The sequence below is a fragment of the Jaculus jaculus genome, chromosome 20, assembly GCF_020740685.1.
Source record: "Jaculus jaculus isolate mJacJac1 chromosome 20, mJacJac1.mat.Y.cur, whole genome shotgun sequence".
In the NCBI taxonomy this organism is placed as follows: domain Eukaryota; kingdom Metazoa; phylum Chordata; class Mammalia; order Rodentia; family Dipodidae; genus Jaculus; species Jaculus jaculus.
The window spans coordinates 24,136,835-24,152,320 of record NC_059121.1 but is presented as its reverse complement, the minus strand read 5'-3'; the positions used below and the strand labels follow the sequence as shown (position 1 = coordinate 24,152,320).

The window sequence follows — 15,486 nt, the reverse complement described above, 5'->3', positions numbered from 1 at the left end:
CCCATAAGCTTGCTTCACAAGGTAACATCACGAGAGTCTAACCACCATACTTCCATTTGCCCCAAACAACTTAAGAGTTTTGTTTGTTTGATTTGTCTTGTTTTGTTTGGGGGATAAACTCTCACACTGCAGCCCATACTGATCTCAAACTTGATGTGATCCTCCTGCCTCAGTCTCCCATGGACTTTGCATCCGCCTTTTCATGGGTGCTGGGGGACTGAACCCAGGCCAGATGGCTTTCAAGCAAGCAACTTTACCCTCAGAGCCACCTCTCCAACTAAAGAGTTTTGACTTAGCCTTGTTGGCTAGGATATACCTCACTTCCTTTTACCATATTGAACCATCTCTGTACAACTGTGACAAAATAGAGTTGGGAAATAGGGCAAGTCTTGGAAACTACATAAAATAAAGGTTATAGTGAGTTCTTCCCTTGTGTTTATTAATGTGGACTCTTAAAAAGAACCATCAATGGATGTCTCACTCTTCACACTTGCTCTGTTGTGATAGATATCATTACTAGGTTGTGTGGGGGAAAGTTGACTCATACCATCCCTCCCCAAACCTACCACCAAACGTCATCACCCTCTCAACACAATTCTTAACTTTGATCAACACCCTACAGAATCCTGATCAGTCAAGAACCAGCCATGAAAATCAAACCTCCAAATTAAGAGTAAGGAGATAATTTCTTCTGGCTTTCATTTTTATATGCCTTATGACTAAGAAGAATTCTCTTCTACCTAGTAAAGCAGCTAATTAAAGGCTACTGAAATTTTATATTCATAGTTACCATTACTCATGGCTTTCTGAGGATTTTTTTTTTCAATTTCAAACCTGGCTATCATGCAATTGAGGGAATGATGCAAAGCTTGGAATGTGTGCACAGATTTTAGCAAGGGAGAAATCTTGCAGGTCGGGGAACTGGGACACGTGGTTACCTTGAACTGGTTGTGGTTTTGACAATTGATGCTCACTCTTCTTGCCATTTAAGTATAAATTAATGGTATCTCAGTTTCATCATGCTTAACTTCAAGTGCTGAAGATTCCTTACGCCCTGCAATATTTTGTCACTCAATACTAGCCTCTACGGGACGTATTCTTGTGCTATAAGATATGAGACAAGAACATATCCACACTTCTCTGGCATAAATCCATATGCATCACCCAAAAGCTGCACATGTAAAAGTGGCAGCCTTCTACCTGTGAGCTTGCACTATTGCAGCTCTTGGGGATGGTTTTTAAACTTATAAAAGCTTTTTTGCACACTAAAGATCTGAATCCCTTCATCCAAAGTTTTAAGGATAAGATTTGCTTTAGAATTCAGAAGTTCTCAATTCCAGGGAGGTAATGCAGTGTTCAGTGTTCAAATCCCCAGGCTGGCGGAGGCTTGGGCAGCACGTCACGCTCAAAACCAGCCAGTGGCACGTGTGAACAGTTACATGAGGTCAACAGGGAAAGGCTGTGAAGGGAATCCCTCGTGCTAGCTGCAGTTAGGGTTCCCAGCCAGATGAATTTGTACCAAAACTTGGAAAAAAATACTTCCATTTGCAGAGGGGTTTTTAAAAATATTTTTCTATTTATTTTTATTTATTTACTTGAGAGTGACAGAGAGAGAAAGAGGGAGAGACAGAGAGAGAGAGAATGGGCACGCCAGGGCCTCCAGCCACTGCAAACGAACTCCAGACGCGTGCGCCCCCTTGTGCATCTGGCTAACATGGGACCTGGGGAATCGAGCCTCAAACTAGGGTCCTTAGGCTTCACAGGCAAGCACTTAACTGCTAAGCCATCTCTTCAGCCCTCAGAGGTGTTTTTTTTTTTAATTTCAGAATTGCAAATGAGATCTTTTGAGCCTATATACGTCATTTCTCTTTCCTTTCAAAGGTGAATGTGATAGGAAGATTGTTTTTAAGCATTGCTTAAAAGTTGGTCATAGCATGGATCTTTGGCAGGGCATGGGGGGGTGGTGGTGGAGGGCTACTATGTTCAATTAGTCTAGCATGTGATGGCCATTGTAGAGAAATGAGCTTCCAGGTGATCAAGAACACAATATTACTGTTGCAGTCAGGTTCACATTGCTGGTAGAAATCACCGAACCAAGAGTAGCCTGTAGGAAAAAGAGGTTTCTTTTGGCTTCAGACTTGAGGGGAAGCTCCGTGATGGCAGGGAAAATGATGGCCTGAGAAAAGGGTGGACATCACCCCCTGGCCAACATCGGGTGGACAATAGCAACAGGACAGTGTGCCAAACACTGGCAAGGGGCCACTTAATTCCCAAATCTCCATCAGCTGGGAACCTAGCACTCGGAACACCTGAGTTTATGGGGGACACCTGAATCAAACCACCACAGTTGCTATAACCAAACTTGCGTGCATATAAAATGCATAGTACCTTTTGAAAATAAGTAAACTTCCTAAAGGAAAACTGGGAGGAGAAAATGCAAGGTGACAGGGCACAGCATGAAGCAGCCTTGTAGGAAAGATGATGCTAAAAGAGTTACTTGGCACTGGAGTGGGGGTGGGGGTGGGAAATAGCTGAATGACTTACAAGAACAGAGGTATTGACCATTGGACTTACTAGCTTTGCTAAGATTTAAGATAACTTCCTCCTATTCCATTCCCACTCCTGGGATGCAAGGGAAGATTTCACATAAGTGGAGCAAAATTCAAAAGAATTAGAGCCTTTATTTGATAGACATTCTATCAGAAAGCACATTTCAGGCTGGTCTTTGAACGTGGAAACTTCGTGATTACAGATTGATTTGTTCTTGAAGAAAAGCCAGAGGTGTGAGAGGATGAAAATCGGTATTTATTTGTTTTCCTGTGATGGTTGATTTTGTATCAGCTTGACTTAGTGTAAGAGATGCCCAAAGAACTGACAGACATTCCTTCTGGTTATATGTATTATGTTGGAGTTACCTCCTCGTTGCTGGCACAAAGCACCCACCAAAATCAGCTGATGGGAGGAAAGTTTGTTATTTGGCTTACAATCTCCAGGGGAAGCTCCATGAGGGTAGAGGAAAGCAGGAGCGTGAGCCATCCAATGGTGCCAAGCTAGGGGCTAATAAAGCTCAAGTTGGCCCCAAGCAGCACACCTCCTCCATCTCCCAAATTGCTACCAGCTGGGAACCAAGCATTCAAAACACACGAGTTTATGGGAGATGCCTAATCCAAACCATCACATCTTGTGAGGGTCTGCCTAGCATAGATTATTATTAGAGTCAGTAGAGTGGGTAAAACCCACCCTTGCCAAGATGGGCAGATACCACCCAATCGGTTCAAGGACTGAATAGAGTAAAAAGATAAAGAATAGAATAAATCATCTCTCTGCTTTCTATTTTTTCCCCCAAGGCAAGGTTTCACTCTAGCCCAAGATGATCTAGAAGTTACATTGTAGCCCCAGGGTGGCCTCAAATTCTCAGTGATCCTCCTACCTGAGCCTCACAAGTATTGGGACTGAAGGTGCGGGCCACCACACTGGCTCTCTGCTGTCTGGCGTTGGGATCCATCTTCCACCTTGAGACATTAGGACTCCTGGTTCTCGGCTCTGCAGACTCAGGGTCTATATCAACAAACCATACTCTTCTCTGCCCACCTCCTTCCCTGTGCCTTTATCCTGGGACTTCAGGTGCATGACCAGCTTCTCTAACTCTTAGACTTTCAGATTCTCACTGAAGCATATACAACTGTGTACAGTTCTCTGGCTTCTAGATGGTATATTGTGGCACATCTCAGCCTTCATAATTATGTGACTCAGTTACCATGATACATCTCTTCTCATGAGATCTGTTTTTCATGAAACTACTAACAATTAATTTTGCATGTGAGACAATAGAATTTCATAAAATTCACCACTGTTCTCTGTGGAAGTCATCTGGCTGTGGTGCACATGAAGAAGGCTTATGGTGAAACCCGTGTTCTGTTTCCAGAATGGCGCAATATATTCCAAAGAGTCAAAACTACTTGCTAATGGTAAATATAAGTTCTGGGAAAAAATAAAACAATTGACAATGACCTTAAGGTTCTAGAGAGGGAAGACAACCAGGCAGATATTCAAGGAATGCCGAAATTTGTATGTGGGGAATGATGCAGGGTGAGTTTTCTACTTTTTAATTGTACTTGGGAAATAGGCTACAAAACGTTCATTGTTGGCTAAAGACTCAAAGGACAAAGCAAAACAAGCAAAAATACTGGAAATGGGAGGAGAGATCCTAGAAAGGAGAGATGTTGGGAAGGAGGACTCCAACATGTGTAAAAATTCTGTTCGAGTCTTTGAATAACCGCTGAGCCATGAATACACAAGGCAAAACTGAAGTAACTTGCAGCTCGAGCTAAAATAAAAATAAAAATAAAAAAGTCAGAACTGAGATATAATCTATCAACTACAACAGGCAAGATAGAGTATGGGCTTTTTTTGTTTGTTTGTTTTTCAAGGTAGGGTCTCACTCTGGCCCAGGCTGATCTGGAATTCACTATGTAGTCTCAGGGTGGCCTCAAACTCATGGAGATCCTCCTACCTCTGCCTCCCCAGTGCTGGGATTAAAGGCGTGCGCCACCACGCCCAGCAGAGTGTGGACTTTTATCTAACCAATTAACTTGCTTGCTAGCACAGGGACATGAATATTCTTTAGAGAAATATAACAGAATTCAGAGTCCATGAAACATGAAGATCACAGTATTCAGAATATAATCCAAAATTCCTTGAGATGTGCATCACTTGGAAAATGTGACCCATTCTCAAGGGAAAAGACTTAAAAAAAAAAAAACCCAGCAATGAGATAAAGTAAATGTTGGAATTATCAAGCAAGTAATATAAAGCTGCTATCTCAACGAAGTGCAGTAAGGTATGCCTAATGAATTAAAGGGTTCATAAAAAAAAAAAACCCTCCAGTTCCCGACTCACGTGACATGCTAACGATGGGACACTTCCTTTCTTTCTTTTTTGCTTTTTGAGATAGGGTTTCACTCTATCTCAGGCTGGAATTCACTATGTAAATTCAGGGTGGCCTTGAACTCATAGGATCCTCTTACCTCTGCCTCCTAATGCTGGGATTAAAGGTGTGAACTACCATGCTGGGCTTGATGGGATATTTTCCTTCCTCCCTTTCTTCCTCCCTTTTTCTATCTTTCCCTTCCCTCCTCCCTCCCTTTCTCCCTTCCTGCCTCTTTCCTAACAGAGTTTCCTTATGTAGCTGAAACTGACCCAACACTCCCTAAGTCCTTTAGACTGGCCTTGAACTCATAGTTTTCCTACCTCCTCCTCTGGAGTTCTGGGCATATATATATAAACTAATAGATCAGTATCTTAAATGTCTTTTAAAATATTTTATTTTATTTTCAAGGAGAGAGAGAGGGAGAGAGAGAGAAAATGGGCAAAGTTTTGAGCCTCTGCAAATGAACTCCAGATGTATGGGTCATTTAGTGCATCTGGTGTTACGTGGGTACTGGGGAATTGAACCCAGGGTTGTTGGGCTTTTCAGGCAAGCATCTTAACTGCTGAGTCATCTCTCCAGCCCTTAAATAAATTTAAAAAAAAAAAAAAAAAAAAACCTCAGGAGATAGGAGGCAGAGGTAGGAGGATATCACCATGAGTTCGAGGCTACCCTGAGGCTACATAGTGAATTCCAGGTTAGCCTGAGCTAGAGCAAGACCCTACCTCAACAGAACCAGATTGAGATATTAGAACCAGATTGAGATATGAGAAAAATGTGGTAATTGCCAGATCATGAATTTAAAACAGGGGTGAATGATGCTTAGTTGCAAAGCATAATGACCTGGGTTTGATTCCCCAGTACCCACATAAAGCCAGGCACAGGTGCACAAAGTGGCGCATGCCTCTGGAGTTCATTTGCAGTGGCGAGGGGGGCCTAGCATGTCCATTCTCTCATGTTCTCTCTCTCTCTCTATTTATCTCAAAATGAAGATATTAAATTTTAAGGTAAACTAGTTACATTTTTAAAAATAAAATAAACAGCTATGAATGATATGTTAAGGGTCATAACGGGGGAAAAGCTGGCAATAGTATGTTATCAAAGAAACGCACGCTCTAAGAGAGAAGAGAAAAATCAGTGCTAGAGATGAAAATCCCCACACCAGAAATGAAGAATGCAAGCGAGGGCCATGGCTCAGTGAGCACAGCACATACGTCACAGCGTGAGTCCCCAAGAGCCGCAGCACACATGTAAAGACCCAGGTGCTTGCAAAAGACTTGCCTGCAAAGCCAAAGAACCCAGGTTCGGTTCCCCAGGACCCATGTAAGCCAGATAGGTGCACAAGGTGGTGCATGCGTCTGAAGTTTGGTTGCAGTAGCTAAAGGCCCTGGCATGCCCATTCTCTCTTTTTCTATCTGCCTCTTTCTCTCTCAAATAAATAAAGTTGTAAAAAAAAAAAATTTAAAAGATGGCTGGAGAGATGACTTAGCAGTTAAGGCTCTTGCCTGTGAAGCCTAAGGATCCAGGTTCAATTCTACAGGTCCCACGGAAGCCAGATGCACAAGGTGACTCATGCATCTGGAATTTGTTTACAGTGGCTAGATGCCCTGGCATGCCCATTCCCTCCCTCCCTCTCTCTCTCTCTCTCTCTCTCTCTCACACACATATAAATAAATAAAAATATTTTTTAAAAATGTTTGAAGAGAATCTACAGGAAGCTCAGGGTTAGCTGGCCTGGGGAACCAGCAGTGGACAGTGTGAGAGTGTCCTTCAGAGGAAGAGAAAGGTGAGGACTGCCCTCTGAGAGTTGTCCTCTGATCTCCACATGTGCACCTGGGCACATGCATGCCTGCTCTCACACTCACGTGAACCCATACACGCAACACACCAAGCAAGAAAAGAAAATGAAGACTGTTTCTGATGAGTTCCAATAAGCTACTTAAAGATGAGGAAAATATATCTGCGTTTGAACATAGTTCAATAAAATTTTCTAATACTGAAAACCAAGGAGAAAAAATATTTTAAAAAAAGAAAAATATCTAAGAACTCTAAGACAACTACAAAAATGAAAATAAAAGTAATAGGAATGCCAGGAGAGGGATGGGAGAAAATATTTGAAATATTTAAAGTAATAATGACTAATAATTTTCTTCAAATGAATTAATTAGACACCAAATTAAAGATCCAGAAATTAAAGATCAGAGAACACTAACTAGGGTAAATTTTGAAAACTGCAGATGGTATACTCAAATTGCAAAAAGCCAAAGATAAAGAAATAAATATTAAAATAAGAAAAAAGAAAAACATCTAGCAATAAAAGCACAGAGAGGTCTGTAGAGAAGGCTCAGCCATTAAGGTACTTGCCTACAAAGCCTAATGACCTGAATTCAATTTCCCAGTGCCCGTGTAAGCCAGATGCACAGTGTCACATGCTTCTGGAATTTGCTTGCAGTCATTGAAGGCCCTTGTGCACCCATTATCTCTCTCTCTCTCTCTCTCTCTCTCTCTCTCGCTCTCGCTCTCGCTCTCGCTCTCACTCTCTCTTTCTTCTGTGTGTGTTCTCAAAGCACATGAGCAAGAAGGCAGAGCAAAATATTAGAAATACTGTCAGGCAGCAGCTGCACTTTGTTTTTCTTCCTTGTTTTTAGCCTTTCCTTGTGGTCTGCACATCAACCAATCCCATCTTATGTTAGCAAAGGACCAGAGTAATTTTATAGCCCACAATTCTATATGGATGCTATGAACATACATGTATGGTTGTGTAGGTATTAATTTGGGAGATTTTTACTTAACAAATAAAAGAACAGGAGAAATTTATATTTATCAATAATTCAAAAGCAATTATTGTACAATAGCAAACTCATTCTTTGCTAGAAAACTCCAAAATCTCAGAGGCATATTGCCCTTATATATTATTTTTACATATTATTTTTGTTTTTAATCTTCTTTGTACTATCTCCATAAAGTTTTGTTAGATGTTTATTTTCTACCTATCTATCTATCTATCTATCTATCTATCTATTTGTTGTTTTTTGTTTTTTTTCAAGGTAGGGTCTCACTGTAGCCCAGACTGACTTGGAACTCACTCTGTAGTCTCAGGGCGGCCTCAGACTCACAGTAATCCTCCCACATCTGCCTCCCAAGTGCTGGAATTAAAGGTGGGCATCACCATGCCTGGCTATCAGTATACTTATTACCCAAGTTAATGTGTTCAACACTGCATACAAAGCTGGTGAAAAATAAAACATTTTTGAAATTAAAAAAAAAAAGGAATACTGTCAGGGATATTTCTCAACCTAAAATCTTTCTCACTGAACATTTATTCTTCAAAAATAAAAATAAATAAATAAATAAAACGGGGCTGGAGAGATGGCTTAGCAGTTAAGGTGTTTGCCTGCAAAGCCAAAGGACCTTGGATCTATTCTCCAGGACCCATGTAGTCCAGATGCACAAGGAGGCGCATGCGTTTGGCGTTCGTTTACAGTGGCTGGAGGCCTTGCCACACCCCTTCTCTCCTCTCTCCCTCTTTCTCTCTCTCAAGTAAATAAATAAAATATATTGAAGTAAATATTTAAAAAATAAAAATGAGGGCTGGAGGGATGGCTTAGTGATTAAAGTGTTTGCCTGCAAAGCCAAAGGGCCCAGGTTTGATTCCCCAGGACCCATGGTAGCCAGATGCACAAGGGGGCACACGCATTTGGAGTTCGTCTGCAGTAGCTGGAGGACCTGGCATGCCTATTCTCTCTTCTCTCCCTCTTTCTCTGTCAACTAAATAAAATGAAAAACAAGGCTGGAGAAATGGCTCAGTCATAGACGACTTCCCAGCACTTGCAATGTCCTGGGTTCATCTCCAGCAACAACAACAAAAGAATTTAAAATAAAGGACAAATGCTTTTACAAATAAGCAAAAACTTGAATGAAATTTGCTATTTGTTGCCAGTAGACCTACACTGAATAAAAATGGTAAAAGCACAAGGACCTAAGTTTGATTCCCAGCACTGACGCAAGGGGCCAGGCATCAGTGGTTATGTACCTATAATTTCAGAGGTAGAGAGATGGAGATAGGGAATCCCTAGGGCTCACTGGGTTGCTAGTCCAACCGAACCTGGTGACCACTAGGTACAGCAAGTGACTCTCAAAAATTAAGGCGGAAAGACTATACTTTCAGGGATCATTTCTATAGTTCGTTACTAGAGAAGTTTCTCTGACTGTGTAGAGCATTGGAAGCCATGACAAGGAGGCACAGCGTTCTCTCCTGAGCAAGAAGACGGCTCTTCGCGTTGCTTTGCTGCAATTGCCGCTTGTCATTGATGATCATGTCTGCTCCCCTCCAGAGGAGCTGCAGGGAGAGGATGCCATCTGAGTGACAAAAACAATCAAAACTAAAATAAAATAAGGTAGAGAACAATCAAGGAAGAACCCTGACATTGACTTCAGGCAACTACATACATGTAATCACATATATATGCCCACCTTCACGCACATACATCAATATACATACAAACCTACATGTACGCACATGCACACCACACACACAGAGCGAGAAGAAGAAGAAAAGATATAAATGAAGAAAAAACATCCAGGCGTGGTGTCGCACGCCTTTAATCCCAGCACTCAGGAGGCAGACATAGGAGGATCACCGTAAGTTCAAGGCCACCCTGAGACTACAGGTCAGCCTGGGCTAGAGTGAGACCCTACCTTGGGAAACCAAAAAAAAAAAAAAGAGAGGAGGGATAAATAAACAGGTCTAGTAAACAGGTAATCAGTAAGAACAGAGAAGAGCCCAGTAATGCTATCAATCAACTGGATGTGGATAACCTCTGCTTACAGCTTCAACAACAGTAGAATACACATTTCTCAAAATCACAATCACCAAGATTGACCCTATTCTGGGCCATAAAACAAATCTTATCAACAATTTTTTAATTTTATTTATTTATTTGCAAACAGAGAGATAGAAAGAAGAGACACAGAGAGAGAATGGGCACGCCAGGGCCTCCAGCCACTGCAAAGGAACTCCGGACACATGCACCACCTTGTGCATCTCTTATGTGGGTCCTGGGGAATCAAACGGGTATCCTTTGGCTTCGCAGGCAAACGCCTTCACCACGGAGCCATCTCTCCAGCCCCAACTTTTTTTAAAAATAGAAATAGTATCATGTCTGTTCTCAGACCACAGTGGAATTACAATAGAAATCAGCAAAAGAAAAAAAAATGGCTGGAAAATCCAAAAATACTTAAAAGATGAATAGCACATTTCTTAGTAACAAATGAGTCAAGGAAAAAATATCTCCAGAGAAGATTTTTCTTTTTAATATTTTAGACCAAATGAAAATAAAGATAGAAAATATATCAAGTTTTGTGGGATGAAGTGAAAGCAGTGTTGAAAGGGAAAATTATATCAATGAATGGATATATTTAGAAAGGAAAAAAAAAATAGCATGTCAGCAAGATGGCTGACTTGAGGAGCCTGGCTTGCTTCCCTTCATTTCCAAAAAGAAGCAAAACAAGAGTCAACACAGGCTGTGGACACAGGACGTCGGAAGAACCAGCCCTTTGCTGGCTGGCCCTCATGGCTCCCGGGAGCGCCAGGCGAGCCGCTGGGGGGGACAATGGCCTCCAGCAGCATGAACAGCAGAAGATGCTGCAAGCTTCAAAATCAACCAGCAGGACAAGATGCACACACCTGTGCAATCGTGGTACACAGCCTGTGTGGGTGAGAAACACCTCCCGGACTGGACACGAGGCCCGCTCCGTGGTTCAGAACGCATACCTGGTACTGAGGAGCTAAGTCAGAATCCCATGTAAGAAAGTCACGGACTCCCGAGAGAAGAAACCACTGGTCTTTGGCTAAGAAGAGTGGCTATGTTGGTCAAAAAGTTTCATAAAGGGCTGGAGGGATGGCTTCACTGTTAAGATGCTTGCGTGCAAAGCCAAAGGACCCAGGTTCGATTCCCCAGGACCCACGTTAGCTAGATGCACTAGGGGGTTGCATGCGTCCGGAGTTCATTTGCAGTGGCTGGAAGCCCTGGCGTACCCATTCTCTCTCTCTCCCTCTCTATCTTCCTCTCTCTCTGACTCTAATAAATAAATAATTTTCTTTTAAGTTTTTTAAAGAACTAAGCTTATCCCCCTTAATCCATGCTGTTCTCACTCTTGGTGGAGAATCTGCTTTATTTTTTTACAAATGGCAGGGAGAACTGGGGAGAACCAGGATGTATCAATATGACAAGATAAGACAGCAGACTGCCTAGCGTGAGGTGAGTCATCCCTTTCACACCTGCCAGGGCCCAGGATGCATGACAGAGGAAATGGAGGTTTCAGCACGAGCACTGCTCTCACTTCCATCCTGACAACCTCCTCCAGGGAGATGGCGATAGACACTGAAGACACTCAAAACTCATCAAAGCAGAAATCCAGACGTTGCAGAGAGCTCAGCACTAAAGGACACTTCCAGCACACCTTGCCAAGGCTCAGGAACCATTGAAGAAGAAGGGGATGGAAATATTGTAAGGGCCACAGGGTGGGAGAGAGTATCCTGAGGCATTGGCCCCCTCACAGAGACTGACAGCTGCATTCATGAACCCACAGTAATAACCCCAACGAGGAGGGTCCTCAGTGGAGTGAGGGCTCGGGAGAGGGGATGTAAGAGTCTAACCTGACGGTAATATGACCAACATGCAATATGTTCATGAAGCAAAGTGAGTGCTAATTCTTTTGAAAACAAGAGTGTTTGGGTGCATAATCCATCCGAGTACAGGGGTGGTGGTGTTGGTACGTCCTAGAACAGGAGAACCTAGCTTGCTGCTGTTCCATGTCTTGAGAGCAACACTAAAGTGAGAGAGGAGCATATGCAAAGGACAGCCAGGGACCCTCAACAGTCCCCATTCATGTCACAGATACCAGAGGCATTTACCGCTAAAGAACCCTGTAGCCTTTTCAGGCCCTGAGCCTGGTTTGGAGAACGGATGCATCACTACTCTGCAGATCTGATGCATGAAAAGCTCCCAACACATACTGTGCCCTCCTCTATGCAAGTCTTGCAGCTCACAGAGCCGTCTTGATAGCCTACCCACCCAGGGGGCACTAGGGTAGCCTGGTAGTGGCCCACAGTGGTTCCAGTGAACCAGCCCTGTGAGGAGGCACTAAGCAGCATTTGGCTGGCCCATGCAGAGTGGCTCAGCATTGAGATGCACTGGAAAGGGGGGCAGGCAGCCTATCCACCCTCCCAGAATATCAGAAGCAGCCAGGAAGCCCTGCTCCCACATCCTCAGCTCCGAGAAACAGCCAGGCAACCAGCGCTGAGTAGCTGTGGGAATAGGTGACGCCACCTACTCTCCCCGCACAGGAGAGCCAACCAAGAGGCTCTGCCCACATTTGCATGGTCAGCGAACATGAACAGCGATCACTCTACTGAGGAGGGTCCTCAGCAGAAGGGGCGGGGGAGAGGGGACATAGAGAATAACCAGTGAGAATATGACCCATACACAAAATGCTCATACAGTAAAGTTCTCAATTGACAAAATAAAATAAAAATAGGTAAGAGGATTTACCAAAAAAAAAAAAAAAATTCTTAATCAATAGTACCACACCTTGCAAATCTATCCTTCAAATAGAACTAAAGGCTTTCCAAGAGAAGCAAAATCTGGGTTAATTCATCAGCAGACCGTCCCTGTAAGACATGCAAAAGGGAGTTATTCATTATCAGCAAAACTGCCAGCACAGAAACACACAAAAATGTAAAACTCAACAGAAGGTATGGAAAGAGAGAGAGAGAGAGAGAAAGAGAGGCTCCTGTCAATACAAAAAATACAATACAATACCAAAAAAAAAATGGCTAACAACAAAGATAAGACTTTCAGTACCACATGGGGACTGATGGGGACTGCTGAAATGTCCACACCCATGAACTGAGCAGCTAACCAGGGTCTCAGACTCTTCAGCCTGCAGACAGCCATGCTGGGGCCGCCCAGCCTACTTAGTGTATCTCCTTTAAAATATATTTCCGGGCTGGAGAAATGGCTTAGCGGTTAAGCGCTTGCCTGTGACGCCTAAGGACCTCGGTTCAAGGCTTGATTCCCCAGGACCCACGTTAGCCAGATGCACAAGGGGGCGCACGCATCTGGAGTTCATTTGCAGTGTCTGGAAGCCCTGGCATGCCCATTCTCTCTGTCTACCTGCCTATGTCTGTATATCTCTCTCTCTGAAATAAAGAACTAAAAATAAAATATATTTCCATTACATCAGTTCTGTTCCTCTGGAAAATCATGACTACAACAACCTACAAGAGAGAAGTGTTGTTACCTTCACATGGCTAGAATAAAACACGGAACCAAAGGCAACTGATGACACAGGTTTATTTCACGTCATGACGGCAGGGAAAGAATGGAAGACACTGGGTGTCACATCTTGCCACAGCAGCAAGATTGAACTGAGCTCTGGCAAGAGGGAGATGGCTATAATACTCTTAAGTCTGCCTCCAGGAACACACCTCTTCCAGCAAGGCTCCTCTGCCCAAATTGTCACTGGCTGGGGATCAAGCATTTAAACACAGGAGTCTATGGGGCACAGCTGATTCAAGTCAGCACAAAACATACAGTGAAATTTCATATACTCCGTAAGTTTGTACAATTGCTGCATATCAATGTAAATTAAAATATATTTAAAACTAATACCAGAAATATCTAAAGTCCTTCACTGTGTGCCTGGCAGTCTACTCTCCTGTCTCAGCCTTTCCACAGCATAGCCAACTCTTGATAATTATGAAGTTTTCAAAATATTTTTATTTATTTATTTGCAAGCAGAAAGAGGAGAGAGAGTGAGAGAATGGATGCACCAAGCCCTCCAGCCCCTGTAAACAAATTTCAGACACATACACTACTTTGTGCATCTGGCTTACTTGGGTCCTGGGGAATCGAACCTGGGTCCTTTGGATTTGCAGGCTAGTGCCTTAACCGCTAAGCTATCTCTCCAGCCCTACAGTTGAATTTTTATTCTTCCTCATTCAGGTGAAGATATAGATCTTTGTTTCAAATTTCCCTGATGGTCAGTGGTTAATGAGTTTGAGAACCCTTTTGTACGTTTAGAGTCATTTGGATATTCTCATCTTTCCTTCGTAAAGAAAAGAAAACAAGAAACACTTTTCTCTCTCTGTTCCCAAGGAGTATATCGTATATGTTGGATATCAGTTCTTAGTAAGATGCCTTATTGCACATATTTTCCTCCATTTCTATGGTTAGATACACTATTTTTAAATATTGTCTTTAGTTGAACATGAAAGTATTTCATGTTCTTTTTGTTTTGTTTTGTTTTTCGAGATAGGGCCTCACTCTAGCCCAGGCTGACCTGGAATTCACTATGTAGTCTCAGGGTGGCCTCGGACTCATGACGATCCTCCTACCTCTGCCTCCCCAGTGCTGGGGTTAAAGGTGTGTGCCACTACGCCTGGCTCATGTTCCTTTTCTTAAGAATAATGCTTTTTGTATGTCTAAGTTTAAAAAACCTACTACTGTAAAAATTGAAGATAATATACTTTTTTCTAGGATCACTATTATATCATCTTTAATATGTATACAGAATTTCCTTGCACATGAAGTTAATATACTATGAATATGGTTGCAATGACGTATTCCCTAGACACCTAACAAGCTCTATGTCCTGATGTGTGTCAAGTATAGGTTAAAACTTCCCACCTTTTCTCTATATATGCCTCTTTCTCTTTGTCTCTCTCTCACTTAAATAAATAAATGAAATATTTTTAAAAAGAGAGAAAGAACAAAAAAGAAGAAATGGAAAAAGAAGACAAGGAAGGTGGAGAGAGAGAGGGTCGGTATTCATATCATAAAATTCAATGTGGTAATAAAAATGGATACATTACTGACACAGATAATATATAAATATGTTTGACAGTAAAAAAAATTTGTGTAGCTCCATTTCTTTGTGATCTCTGAGCAAGGGGGAAGGGTAAGTTTAGGTAGATGCATTAGAAAATTGCCTGGACACTAGTGTGCCATGTTTATTAATGCTTGTTTTATTAAAAATGATTTGCATGTGTGTGTGATGTCTGCGTGTGTATGTGTGCTCACATATATGGGACACACGTGTGAGGAGGGACAGGCATGTGTGCCTGTGTATGTGGAAGCCAGAGGACAACCTCTGATCTATTCTCAGATGTACTGTTCACTGTTTTTTGAGAGGGACTCTCCTGTTCTCTAGGAGCTCAGCAAATAGGCTCCGTTGACTGGTCTGTGAGGGCCAGGGAAGCATGGGACTCTGCCTCCCCAGCACTGGGATTACAGGCACATAAAACCAAGCCTCGCTTTCTATTTTTATCATTTTATTTATTTATTTGAAAGGAAGAGAGAGAAAGAGACAGACAGAGAAAGAATGGGCACCCCAGGGACCTCCAGCCTCTGCAAATGAATACCAGATTCATGCGTCACCTTGTGCACCTGGCTAACGTGGGTCCTGGGGAATCAAACCTGCATCCTTAGGCTTCACAAGCAAGTGCCTTAACCGCTGAGCCATCTCTCCAGCCCCCGTGCCTGGCTTTCTTACAA

At 42.6% G+C, this 15,486-nt stretch overlaps 1 non-coding gene across 1 annotated transcript; it reads left to right on the top strand.

Annotated features, from left to right (window-relative positions):
- The first annotated feature begins 9,079 nt into the window (after positions 1-9,079).
- On the top strand, positions 9,080-9,295 carry LOC123456315. Its single transcript, XR_006634454.1, has one exon. It is a non-coding gene; the product is annotated as a small nucleolar RNA U3 (small nucleolar RNA).
- Positions 9,296-15,486: the final 6,191 nt, after the last annotated feature.